The following is a 13617-nucleotide window of genomic DNA, read 5'->3' on the forward strand; positions in this document are numbered from 1 at the left end:
TCTTTGCTCTGCATATTTTCTTAAGTCCGCTCTACTTTGCACCATAGGAGAAAAGCTTCACTTACAGAAAATAGGACAGGAGGCTACTGAAAACTTGGACTTAGCAGTATTGAAGATGCGACAGATCAGCAGAGAAACTGGTTTCTGGTAAAGGCACCACCTTCATAGAAAAATTACGCCAGCATGCGCACATGGGTAAGTAAAGCTAGTTTCATAAGCTAGTCGAGGACTGGCTGAAAAAACGCCTGTGGATATGAAATCATAAGCACACAAAACGACTTTCATTGATACCTTCTCTTGAGCCCAAGGTATTTTATGATGTGAGACTGCCAGTCTTCAATTCAATTCGAAAAAAAGATGTACAATTTTCTACCTTTCAAGGTAGAGAAGGCTACATCGCATCTAATCAACTACCAGCAGAAAGCATATCAATTAGTTTCAAGTTGAAATGTGTTCGGATGATTTGGTCAAAGAAATTATTTGAAGGTCCCCTGTAATGTGTCCAAACAAAGGATTAGCAATTTCTTTGAAAAAAGCAATTATAGAGAACTTTTTTACTATCTGCCTAGATTGCAGATTACCATCTATTAAATGTAGCATATAAAAAATTGCTTTCCAACTAGATTTTATGAAGGGTGATATAGGAGACCGCCGTAGCCGAATGGGCTTGCTCAAAGCCCCGGCATGAAACACCGAATGATAAAAAAAGTTTCTTCTAAAAGCGGTCGCCAATCGGCAGTCAATGGCAAACCCCTTGGTGTATTTCTGAAACAAAAAAACTCCGCCTAATGAATTATCTGGGTTCGGAGGTGGCATAAAACTGCAGGCCCCTCTATTTCTGGAAACACTCAATAAAGGGTTTAAGCGCAAACGGCGTCGTACGTCAATTTCATTGAAGATTAGTGGAATAGACAGCTGAAGTATTCAAACAGGCAGGTAAAGATCCAAGTAAAGATTTTCATTACTCACTTACTTTTTTTATTTAGTAAAAAAGCTGTTGTGTATGGGGTGCTCTTTTGATGGCTATTGTTTTACAGCTGAGAATGGCAAAGTGTGTTGACATTCCTCTTCAGTAATGAATCATCAGAATTTCAGTCATCATGATTTGTTTAACACTAGAACAACGCTTCCAAATTGTGGAAATTTACTTTGAAAAAAATAAATCTGTTTTCGAAGTTCATAGAGCATTGCGGGATCATCGGTCCTTATTTCTTTCGAAATGAGGAAGGAGCTGCCGTTACGGTGAATGGGGAGCGCTATCGAGCCATTCTGACTGAATTTTTGTTTCCAAAAATTAATTAGCTAAACATCGAAGACATTTGGTTCCAGCAAGACTTGCAATTCAGCCCGCTTAACAATCGATTTATTTCAAAATCACTTTGGTGCCTACTTTTTTTCCAGAAGTACTCCTGTTCATTGGTCTCGACGTATGATTTAATGCCTCTGGATTACTTTTTATGGAGCTGTACTAAGTCATTTGTTTATGCCAATAAACCAAAAACTATTGAAGCAATAGAAACTACTATTCAAGTCACCATTGGCACCATACGGCCAGATTTATAGGAAAAAGTAGTCAAAAATTGTGCAAATCGAATTGACCATGAAACTCGTAGCCGCGGTGGGCATATGCCGGGTGTCATATTAAAAAAATAAATGCCAGGAAATTATCTATCAGGTTATAATAAAAAAAAATTATTTCAACAATAATTCTGTTTATGTTATCAGTTTATGTCTTGAAGCGCTAAAAAATACCCCCGATATGCAAGAAAGCTGTCTAGAATTTAATGAATTTATTTAATGGAATTTTATGAAGCAAATGGATGTTATGTCTGCTAGAGATTTAACACTTTTGTTTTTTGCCGAATTCCACATAACTGACCTACTCCGGCTTCTATGCTAATTTCCAAAGATTTTTATTGCAGTAGTACCAGAATGATAAATCGCATTCGAAGAAAAATTGCATTCAATGTCTAACTCAAATGTGTACTAATACGAGTATAAATTTACAAATATTTGTTGAAAACTATTTACTCTAATCGAATCACTTAAAATGAGTGCTACAGCCGCTGATTATCTGTAACAAGCGTAACTAGTTTGCTGATGGCGAATACAAATGAATTAAGCGATTTTAAGGCGGCACGAATGCAAAGTTTAAGAACTCACGCAAAATTAAGGCGTTGGAAAACACATCGGGAGAGTTGCTAAATAGCTACTACTGCATGAAAAATAATCTGCAAAGTGTCAAACGCACCAAATTTTTATTTAAACAGTTTGACAAATTACCAAGCAGGTCAGCGAAGTAGGCAAATCAAGCAGTGCGCGCCGGTACACAGCCGAGCACTTGTTGAACTGGTCGCCGCCATAGCAGAGCGTTGATTAGAGACTTGGTGCGCCTGCGCGATGCGTTTTTAATGCTGGCGTATACGAGATTACAGCAACACGTAATACACACAAAATAATTGCTTATTTTGTAAGCCAACTAGCCAGGTGGCAATATGTAGATTTGTGCGATGCCTGGAGACTGCTTGCTTGGCGAAGAATTTCACAAATGTGGAAATGTGTAGTGGAGTAGCTAACAGCGGCCAACAGGCCTTCAACCAGTTGACATTGTCTGCGTGGCGTGGCGTTTTGTGTGCGTACGCAGACAAAGCTTGGCTTAGAACGGTTATGCGTACAATGCACACAGCACACAGCACACAGACATAGTTGTTATGGCAACTTTTCCGTTTTGCTTCAAAAAAAAAAAAAAGGAAAAACAAATAGCTAAAAAGAAAAAAATATAATAAAAGAAGTATAATAATGACGCACAGTTGACGTTTGTATTTACATTTGTGCCGCGCAGGCGGCCCCCCAACACCAAACGCAGCGGGGTACATTGGCGCGCTGCCTCACAGCTTCTAATTCTGCTACACCTTTCTTGCCTACTACTTATCACTATTTGTTTGTGTGCTATAGAAACAAAAAAAAAATCTACAGAATTTATAGTTTTTTAATGAGCTGCATTTTTTCGCCGCGGTCGCCACCGTCCAGCGCCGCGACTTTCTTCCTAAGCTCAGCTGCCCATCAACGTCAGCACGCCGTTGGTCATTTGCATTGGCTAACGCTCGCTGCTGTCGTCAGCGGTATTCAAGCGTATACACATGTAAATTAGTTAGGAATTCCTACAAACGAGCTTTTCATTTTCAATCAAGCAGCTCGAATTGTTTTTATTTGTGCTGCAGACTCACCTTCCCACCGCCCTCAACTCTACCCCAGTGGCCCGTCAATCCGGTTGTGCTGTATTGGTATCCACAGCATACAGGTGCCATAAATACAGCTTCTTGAATTGTTCTCTACATTTCTTTTATTGTTTATTTATTTTTTTGTTGTTGCTTTTTTTCATTATTGTACTTAGTCCTTTGTTAGCGTAGCGCGGCGATTTCAGCCTTTTCCTGAAAGAAAGAATCGTTAATAAGTAAATAATGTATAGTTTTAGTGTTTAATAAAAAAAAAAATTACCTGAGCTCCATACCAAAGCTGTGGCCAACTGCTCTACCGCCTAATTAAATGGCGTTGATTATATCGTAGAATCTTTTTTTGACAAATTACCATGCCTCGTTTGTATACACACACTCGTACATATGTGAGTATGTGATGCCAGCTATGAGTGTATGTATAAATATTTGTGTTCATATTTCATTTCCATGCGTTGATATACGATCGCATTTGATTTATGCACAACTGGGAGAGGCTGGAGGTTGGTATTGACTGGCCTCCGAATGTTGTGTTCAAGCATTAATGTGTTAACTGTCCGTCGTTTCATTAACTTATCGAACTACGTAGTTGACTTTGACTAGGCCCACGTATGTACGTACACCTGTACATATGTACGTACATCTGTTAGTGTGTCTGAGTGTAGTATTTATTTGCATCTTTGCATCTATCAATGGCTGTTTGATGTATTAATTTAATGCATCGCCTCTGTTATCGGCATTTGAAATGGTATTTGTATTTGAATTGGCATTTTGTGCCAGTGCCGGTGCTGCTGCTTGTGAAAACAGGTTAATACCAGATAGTCATTTATTTTAGTGTTTGACTTTTTCTTTCAAATATTACATTAAGTCACCTACGATGCGATAAGATGCAGGTTTATAGATGTCGTAAAAGCCTTGACCCACACAATAGTTTTGAAAGTTCATTTAAATAAGCGCAGAATAAATACGATATGTAAACATAAACGCGAACTTTGTGTGAAAACGTTTTCAATGGCATTGTTCGAAGGAAATAATGCGACGAAACGATAGTTGAGTACTCGTACTTCAAGTATCTATGCCATACATGAGCCCATTAGCTCGAGTCTGTGCTGTAACAAGAATGGCAAGAAGGTAAGTATTTAAGCTATTTAGACGTGGCTGCTGTTATTTTTACGAGCAGATTAGGTTAAATGTTTCAATGTGATGAAGTGCGCTGCGACCTCTTATATGGTCTATTTCACTTGAACGTTTGACCTATAATTATAGGCCAAAATCCTTGGGCTTATAAGGCTTCACATAATTTGAGCACTTCCTCAGGCTTATTTGTTCTATATCACCAATGGGATTAGAGCCACACTATCTAGGTGAGCGCGTCTCCCTGATGTTTCATCACCACTTTTTTGTGCTTTTCCTGGTTTTCTGCAATAATAACGAAAACTACAATGTCCCATATAGTATGTAGAGAGAGTCCACAAGTTTTATTTATCCAGGTTTTTGAGTCTACTTCAGCTCTTATAAAAATGAGCATAATTTGTTTTACCTGTCCCTGTTCTAGACTTACCATCTATCGTCGAATGCATCTATCTATGAATTCCGTATTTTCTAAGTCGTTGATAATTTCATTTATATGCGCTTTGGTAAGAGCGCAGAAAAGTTAGGCTCTATGGTTCTAATTTCGTTAGACAACCCGTTTGTTCCATACCGTAATGCACAGAACACCCAAATGAGGTAATGGCCTAGGAACAGGGGTAATAAACATCCTTCACGTTAGGTTATGTTTTTGTGGCAGTCGGCTTAGAAAAGCCAACTCATTTAGACCATATAGGTCCGTAGTGGTACCACTGTACCATCATCATTCGAACCATTTAGACACACTTATGAAGCGCAGAATAGATTTTATCGCAACACCGGATAGTTCCGTAAGAGAGTCAAAGGAGTGTTTTCCTAATAACCTTGCTCTACTTCTAGCTAAGGCTGAGAAATTACAGAGGAAGTAAGTGCTTTACTGCGTCTTCCTCCTCCTCGTCTCAACAACTTCTGCAGTATTCATGAGAAAAAAATATTTTGAAGAATTCAAATATCCACGAAGTTTGCATTGCAAAATCAAGCTTCAATTTGAACACAGGTGTACTACCCTTTTAAAATCTTTTTAAATGGCTTGTGTTGGAAAACTTATTTTTTCAGATTTATTTGAGAAAGTGTCTAAGTAAAATGGAATTTGAAAGACACTAATTTGCGTTATTCAGAGAGGCTGTTATTTTATTTATGAACTTTGTGACGAAGCATTTAGATTTCGATTCTACGGCTTGTAAGTATGGATCCATGGCTCTTTAAGGAAGCTCTACAGAGGTTGGAGTTTCTAATTTGTGAATAAGTTGCACCGCATTTAAAGGCGTATACTTGTACATCATGCATTAGCAAATCTGCCATAGGTTCATTGAGACTTGCATTCGAAAGAAACCCCACACCACAAGAGGCTCAATCAGGCATCTTCCTCTATACGCACATTGTTTTTAGCCACTATTTCGGATTGTGTGTTTTTAACTTAAACTTACGGAGAATCACTTCTTGGACATATAACAGATAATTATTAAATTGAGCTTCAACCAGTTTACTATGACTCTTGTAAAAGCATTTATTTCATGAATAAATTGGGAAAGAGTTTCGTTTGCCTTTAGTATGCTATTGCTTTTGCTTTTGATCGAGTTAACGATTTTTCAGACCCTTTTGGATTTTGCAGAAATGTTTTGGTAGTAAAACCCACCACAGAAATCATCGCACCGCCCTGCTCGAAACCTCGAAGGCATTCCAAGTGACAAATTACAATTAAAATAACATCATTCATGTAATTTCAAATGCCTTTGCGAGAATAGCAAAGGTCAGCTTGTTATGAAACAGTTCTCGTTCCTCATTTCTTACAAGACTATCAAGTGTGTGAATTTTATGAGCTAGAAATATTATATTTCACAACTATGTATGTAAGTAAATATATATGTATTCGTAAGTATGTTTACCTATTTATGTACTTGGGAGTATAGTTTAGCGCTGGAGACGAACAAGCCAATGTATTGCAACTAAGTTTCAAAATAACAAGATTTTTATGATTCTCTGAATTTTTTTGAGCTGCCTTTTTTCTATAAATAGCTACGATTTTGTGTATTTTGTGTCGTATTAAAACTTTGCATTGAGCTATATTTGCATTATATGATAGTATAGGCATTGTGTAGTATGCGCGTGGCATTGCCTGCGGCGTCATGCCGATTTTTTAATTTAGTACTTATGATTTTATAGAGTTTCCCAAATTGGTTAAGAGTCATCATTGATCGCTAGCTTTATTTTCAGACAAACAAACAAAAAAAACGAAAAAGGGGGAAAAACGAAAACTGAAAAATGTGAAAATATTAAAAATGGTATATTTGATTTGAGAGCTTAAATATGTGCATATGTATTTGTACACATATACATTGTATCGTACATATAAACTCGCATAATTATCATAATAAAACCAGCAACAATTTGACGCCAGTCAGTTGCCTTTTTGGCGTTTTTTATGACTGTAACGCCGCGTGGCGAGTGCGACACGTTTGGGGGCATAAAGCTGAAACAGTTTATGTGGCTATAAGCTGTTTTGTGTTTTTTTTTGGAAAATTTTTATTGTATTTTTGTTTTGCCATTGTAGTATGCATACATATTTGTGTATATCCTTTGGGTTTTTTCTGCCAAATGTAGGTGTTCCATACGAACGATAACGGAGCCGACAATTAGCGATATAAGGAGGTATAAAAATCGATGGCAAGTGGTTTTACGGCAAACTCTGCCATTTCAGCGTAATTAGGTACTGAGTGTGGTTTAGCGTTGGTACATAGGAAATAAATGTATGTGTGTATGTGTGTATATAGCAGATAGTTGAAATAAATCCATAAAAATCAGCACAAAGAAATAAAAGTCGAACAGTGGTATTATCGATGATTGGATTGTAGCGATTTTAAGTAAGTAGTCATTTTAAGTTCTTATCAATAAATCTGCGATCATACGCGCAGTTACGGCATGCTAATCAAGGTTAGAAGTGTTCGCAAGGTGAAACTATTTTTAGCAGACCAATTTATATGGTTGTATGCTGAAAATAGCTTTGTTTATTTATATTTGAGTACTAGCAATTTATTTTAATGGAAATTTACTGAGGTTAGGTTAAGGATAAGAGAGCGCACTTGAACGGGAAATTAAATTCATCTACTGCGGAATTGAAATTTCAACAGAAATCAAATTTTTTTACATTAAAATGAATGTTTTGTGTTGCAGGTGTAGCTTGGCACCTGCAAAAGATACAAATTCTTTTCAAAAAGTACCCGAAATTCATCAATTAAAGGCTTCCTTTCTGGATGTTGGGTTTAAAAACTTTTTTTTCCTTCTTTTATACCTCTTATCCTACAATTATAGAATACTTCAGTACATAAAAGGCTGAAAAGTTACAGCGCACTTTTTCAATCATGAAATTGATTTTGTCCATAAAAAGTCATCATAAATTAAGCATCAATTGAGCATAATTACAATAAAAATAAAGAATGGCGAAATTTGAAAAAAAAATCAAAAGCCATTTCAGAAAAATAAAAAAGAAAATTTCGAAATTAAAATAAATATATATTTAAAGAAGGTATTTAAAGAAGCTTTAATACGAGTATAAATAAATAAATAAATAATTGGCGCCTACACTTCTGTTAGGTGTTTGGCCGAGCTCCTCCTCCTATTTGTGGTGTGCGTTGTTGATGTTGTTCCACAAATGGAGGGACCTACAGTTTCAAGCCGACTCCGAACGGCATATATTTTTATGAGGAGCTTTTTCATGGCAGAAATACACTCGGAGGTTTGCCATTGAATGCCAAGGGGCGACCGCTATTAGAAAAAAGTTTTTATTAATTTTACTTTCACCGAGATTCGAACCAACGACCTCTCTGTGAATTCCGAATGGTAATCACGCACCAACCCATTCGGCTACGGCGGCCGCCGAGTATAATTAAAAGAAATCAAACATGTGGACTTTTTCAAAAAATTAAAAAAAGTATTTCGGAATATATAAAATAGAAAACAAAAGCTCAAGTTAAGCGGAATTTCAAAACAAAAAAAAAACAAAAATTAATATGAGCGTAGCTAAAAGAAGTCAATAAAGTCGAAAGTCTAAAGACAAAAAAAAATTGATAAACAAGTTTTAGTAAAAGAAATCAAAAATTTCGAAATTTGAATAAAATAAAGAACAAGAAAATTTGAGAACCGATATTTGAAAAAAAAATTAAAAAACTTTAATATCAGTATAATTAAAAAAAAATTAAAAATGTGGAAATTTAAAAAAAAGTGAAGAAAAAATTATTTCAGAATAATTACAAAAGAAAAAAATTAAATATGTCAAAATTAAAATTAAAACAAAAAATAAAAAAAGGTTTTCAATATGAGCGTAATTAAAAGAAATCAAAAAAGTCGCAATTTGAAAAAATAAAAAAAAATTGATTTTGAGCTTAATTAAAAAAAAAACTAATATGACAAAATTTGCTAAGAATTGGAAAAAAGTAAAAAAATCAAATATATCAAAATTAATTTTTTTTATATTTCATATCACATGAAAAAATTCTTAAAAAGAATATTTAAATTCTTTACCAGAGAAATTTTTCCAATTTGGGTTTTACATTTAGTAGGCAAATACGGAAAAATGCTTAAAAATAATATTTAAAATGTTTTACCACAGTCATTTTCCCTTTTTTAACATTTTTTATGAAAATACGGAAAAATTCCCAAAAATTATTTAAAACCTTGTATCACAAAAATTTTTCCAATTCTTTTCTACATTTTATATCGGAAAATACGAAAGAGTTCCTTTAAAAAATATTTAAACTGTTTTATCGTACAAATTTGTCCACTTTTTGGCGCGTACACCCTTTCTGGGTGTTTGGCTGAGCTCCTCCTCCTATTTGTGGTGTGCGTCTTGATGTTGTTCCAAAAATGGAGGGACCTACAGTTTCAAGCCGACTCCGAACGGCAGATATTTTTATGAGGAGCTTTTTCATGGCAGAAATAAACTCGGAAGTTTGCGATTGCCTGCCGGGAGCGACCGCTATTAGAAAAATGTTTTTCTTAATTTTGGTGTTTCACCGAGATTCAAACATACGTTCTCTCTGTGAATTCTGAATGGTAGTTACGCACCAATCCATTCGACTACTAAAAGCTTCTATAAAAAACATTCAAATGTTTTGCCAAAAAAATTGTTTCTATAAATTATTATTATTTTTTAAATAATAATAAATAAATTTACTAAAAATGTTTTCTCTTAGACCGATAATTATTTGACTTACAATTCAAAGTAAAATAACTGGAACCTGCATACCTTAAGAAAGGTAACGACTACCAATATTGCATAATTTATGTTCCTATATAGCAAAGCATCTTCAGCTAATTGAATTGAATCGAAGCGATTAAGCCTTTAGGAGGCTTGACGTGTGTTACCCCTATTGGCCCCCATTGGAAATCAGAAGAGGAACTTAAGTCCAAACTATCACAGTGGACCTACAAACTTAAGAGGTCCCCCTCTACATCCTTATGGAGATTGACAACCACCGTAGCTTAATCTAACTTAGTTCACCTTAAGCCTAATGTTTCACTTTATAGAATTTCGTTTGACTTCAGATGACTTGTACTCTATGTCACTATGAAAGCAGCTGATTTGGTGTTTTTTGATGGGCTGCCATACTAGTGGTCCTAAAAATTGAATGAATATTATTAAAACATTTCTTTCTCTTTTTCATCTTCATAAATTCCTAGAGCTCCAGTGTGGAACATATTTTTGCTACCCAGTAACAAATTTCAGTAGAAGTAATATAATAAAAAGTAGTCTTCACACAGGATACACCGGGCTGAGGTATTGGCAAAATTAGTTCATTTTTAAGTTGGTACATCTATCAATTGCCCACTTTTCGTAATCGGCCAAATAGTGCGCGCAATAGCTTTGTCAGCAAGTCATTGGCTAGCGTATTGTATAACCTGCGCTATGTTGAATTTAGTTGAGCAAGGAGCCTATCTGCAATTTTGTGTTTATAGCAAAGGAGCATTGAAAATGTTAACGATAATTAACAGTTGTTTTAAAAAATTAAATTCAAAAAACTAGATTTCCCACCTTTTATTTAGCGAAAAATGAGCAAACGAAAATCGTGTAAAAAATTTTAATTTAGATCAGAGGATTTAAGGCATCAAGCTTAAAATATTTATATTCAAATTTACTACTATGCATTTTCTTTTTATTATTTTTTTAGAAGTTATTACTTCAACGACGATGTCAAAGCGCGCATAAGCACCCGAATTGAACTAAAATAAATTTGTTTTGCTCCTAAAATATTAAAGGTGATTATATATATATCTATTTTGTCACTTTATATTATAACGGTGCTATTTTGGCAGCAGATATTTGATACTGGCTGACAAATTTTTATTTGACACTGCCACTGCAGTGGCTAAATTTGGCAACCATTGCAACGATTTTATATTTCCCATAAATATCCATACATATTTACATACATACATACACACCATTACTGGGCACCCCAGAGTTTGTTAATCACACATTACAAAACTACTCTCCAACTCCGATTGTAAGTCCATAGACATGTTTGTGTGTACTTGTAAGCGCGTATGATGGCATGCGCGCTGGCGTGGGTGTGAAAAATGCTGCTACATGCCGCTTTTTATGACTATTGATTCCCATAAGGCAATGTTGGTTTTCATGATCATAATGAACATAGTAGATCGTACAAACTCCGTGATACGTTTGCTTTCCGGCACTCAAATATTTTTGTTTTCGACATAACAAATTAGGTCAAACATCTTTTCAGCTACACAGAGCGCATGCATGTAAGAAAAGTCGGAAAAAGTAAACTATTTACAAAAAAACTACTAAACCAATATAAAAAAACTACCTACACTAAGCCCTACGAGCCCGAAAAGTGAGTGCGCGCCTGCGCGTCGGTGAGCCCAACGCCTGCGAAGGTGTCAAAACAATTTGTCATCTGTGATGGGTGGGTGGGTGTACTGACTGTGTCTGGTCTTTGCTTTACAACGGGTACTCAAAAGCAATAAAAATTCTGGTATGCAGTGTATTTAAATTTTTTGTCAGCATTTGCTGCCATCAGCTCTGCATGTGTGCTTGTGTGTATGTTTGGTGTTTTGGTGTTTTTATGGTCCTTCGCAACATTAAAAATGATGAAAAGTTGGCTTATTTTAATGGTTCCACGAGTACCTTTGTGTGCCCATAGCTGCATAGCTGATGTGCGGGTGTGCTCTCTACCTGTATCTCTCTTCCAGAATAGAGATTTCTCTGACACACACACACACACACACTAAAGGTTTATAATTGACGACCGGCTCAGTTTTGGCCCACATGCGGAATATATAACCCACAAAGCATCAAGAATGTTCAGTGCGCTCTCTAGAATGCTCCCGAATGTGGGTGGGCCGAGAAGCAGCAAACGCAGGCTATTATCTAGCGTCATCGCATGCACCCTGCTATATGCAGCACCAGTATGGGCAAAATCCATGAAGGTAAAAGCATATAGAAGACCGTACGAAGTCATGTACAGACTTTGCGCACTGAGGGTGATAAGCGCATATAAAACCACCTCTGACGAAGCGGCAACGGTGATCGCAGGCATGATTCCGATAGATATATTGGCGGAAGAAAGAGCGAGAGTGTTCGTGCAGAAAGAACAGGACCACAGTAACATATCCGCGATCATAAAAAGAGAGAAGGCTACATCCATGCTGAAATGGCAGGAGCGTTGGGAAAACGCGACAAAGGGAAGGTGGACTTATACACTAATCCCAAAAATCGAAAAATGGCTAAATAGAAGCTATGGTGAGCCTAATTTCCAGCTAACGCAATTTTTGACAGGCCATGGTTGCTACCAGAAGTATCTACATCGCCTTAGGATACGTGATTCGCCTTTATGTCGAATATGCCATGAAGAGGAAGATGCAAGACATGTATTTTTTGTATGCCCGCGATTTGTGACTATCAGAGAGGATTTAGCTTCACTATCAGATGATCCGATAGTACCAGAAAACATAGTGGACATCATGATGTCTTCAAAGTATGCGTGGGATAAGATCTCGGCCGCAATTAGCCAAATAATTTATGCATTAAAGCTCGCAGACATATCCGAGGTCAGCGGCAGATAAACAGACGAAACTTGACAAAGGAACGAACTCTTAAGTCGACGTGTGACAAGTATGGTGGGAGGGGGTGGACAGGCCCAACTGGGGTGGTTTGCTTCGGTAACAAACAAAACTGGGGGAGGATTAAAGTACATGCAACTTTTGACGGACTGCATGTGAAGTGTAACTGACGTAGAGCCTAGAGTTCAACCGCCTTCCCGACGATTTACTTAACGGTAGTACCGGGAGGGGATCGGTACATGGACGGTAGGAGGTTTAGTTTGGGTTAAAGTCCTACACTGACGGGGTACAGGCTTTCGATGCTTCCTCCTCGTAAAAAAAAAAAAAAAAAAAAAACACTAAAGGTTGGTATGTTTGCTGCACCTACTCATCATCAGCCTTTGTAATTGCAATTGTTGCATTGTTTGCGTTCTTGCTATTTGGTGGTTTGTATGTATGCACTCATGTACGTATGTATGCATGTATGTATGTATGTATGTATGTATGTAGGTAATTTGTTTGGTGCGTTCAAGTTTGGATTTTCACAGATCTAAAGGATCATTAAACATGCACTGACCTTCCGCATTCTGACCACTTTGACGGCCTTTTGTATTTGTTATTCTGTTTTTTGGTATGCAAAAGTGTCAGTTATTGTTATTGTAGGATACATGTGTTGTTGCTTGCTTATAGTTAGGTGTTATTTGTATGCTTGCCTTGCTCTGACTAGTTGTTGTACACTCGAAAGAGTTGGAACCTTTGGTTTATAGAGACATCAGTTTTTCAAGGCTAATACTGAGATCATCTTAGTAGAGATTTGAAGAGAAATTAGCCGATGGAAGTGAGCATGAGTGCTAATAGAGAACTGCGTATATCGGGTGTCTTTTTAGCTGCATGATAACTCTTGATATATATAAGTATGATTTGACAGCTCAGAATAGCAAAGTGTGTTAACATTTCTGCTCAGTAAAATTTCGCAAGTCATCATGAATCGTTTATCGTCAGAACAGCGCTTCCAAATTGTGGGAATTTACTTTGCAAAAAATTTATCCACTATGTTCTTAGAGTGAAGTGTTGAAGAAGACGCCGAATATGGATTCGCTGTCGTTCTGAACTTGTTGGCCTTTGTCATTCGACTATCTGGACAATTTTACGTAAGGATCTTCGCTTAGGTGTAAGAATCAAATTAAAGAGATTTTAT

At 36.5% G+C, this 13617-nt stretch overlaps 1 long non-coding RNA gene across 4 annotated transcripts in view; it reads right to left on the reverse strand.

The window, feature by feature from the left end:
- The window catches only part of LOC128868163 (uncharacterized), a 119318-nt gene that overhangs the window by 96277 nt on the left and 9424 nt on the right, over positions 1–13617 (reverse strand). For all 4 annotated transcript variants that reach the window (XR_008455069.1, XR_008455067.1, XR_008455070.1 and 1 more), the window contains exons 2-3: positions 3499–4652; positions 3228–3431 (exon numbers count right to left, since the gene is read on the reverse strand). This is a non-coding gene — a long non-coding RNA (uncharacterized LOC128868163). The remainder of the gene's footprint in view (positions 1–3227; positions 3432–3498; positions 4653–13617) is intronic.

This window comes from Anastrepha ludens, chromosome 6 (genome assembly GCF_028408465.1).
Source record: "Anastrepha ludens isolate Willacy chromosome 6, idAnaLude1.1, whole genome shotgun sequence".
NCBI classification, from domain to species: domain Eukaryota; kingdom Metazoa; phylum Arthropoda; class Insecta; order Diptera; family Tephritidae; genus Anastrepha; species Anastrepha ludens.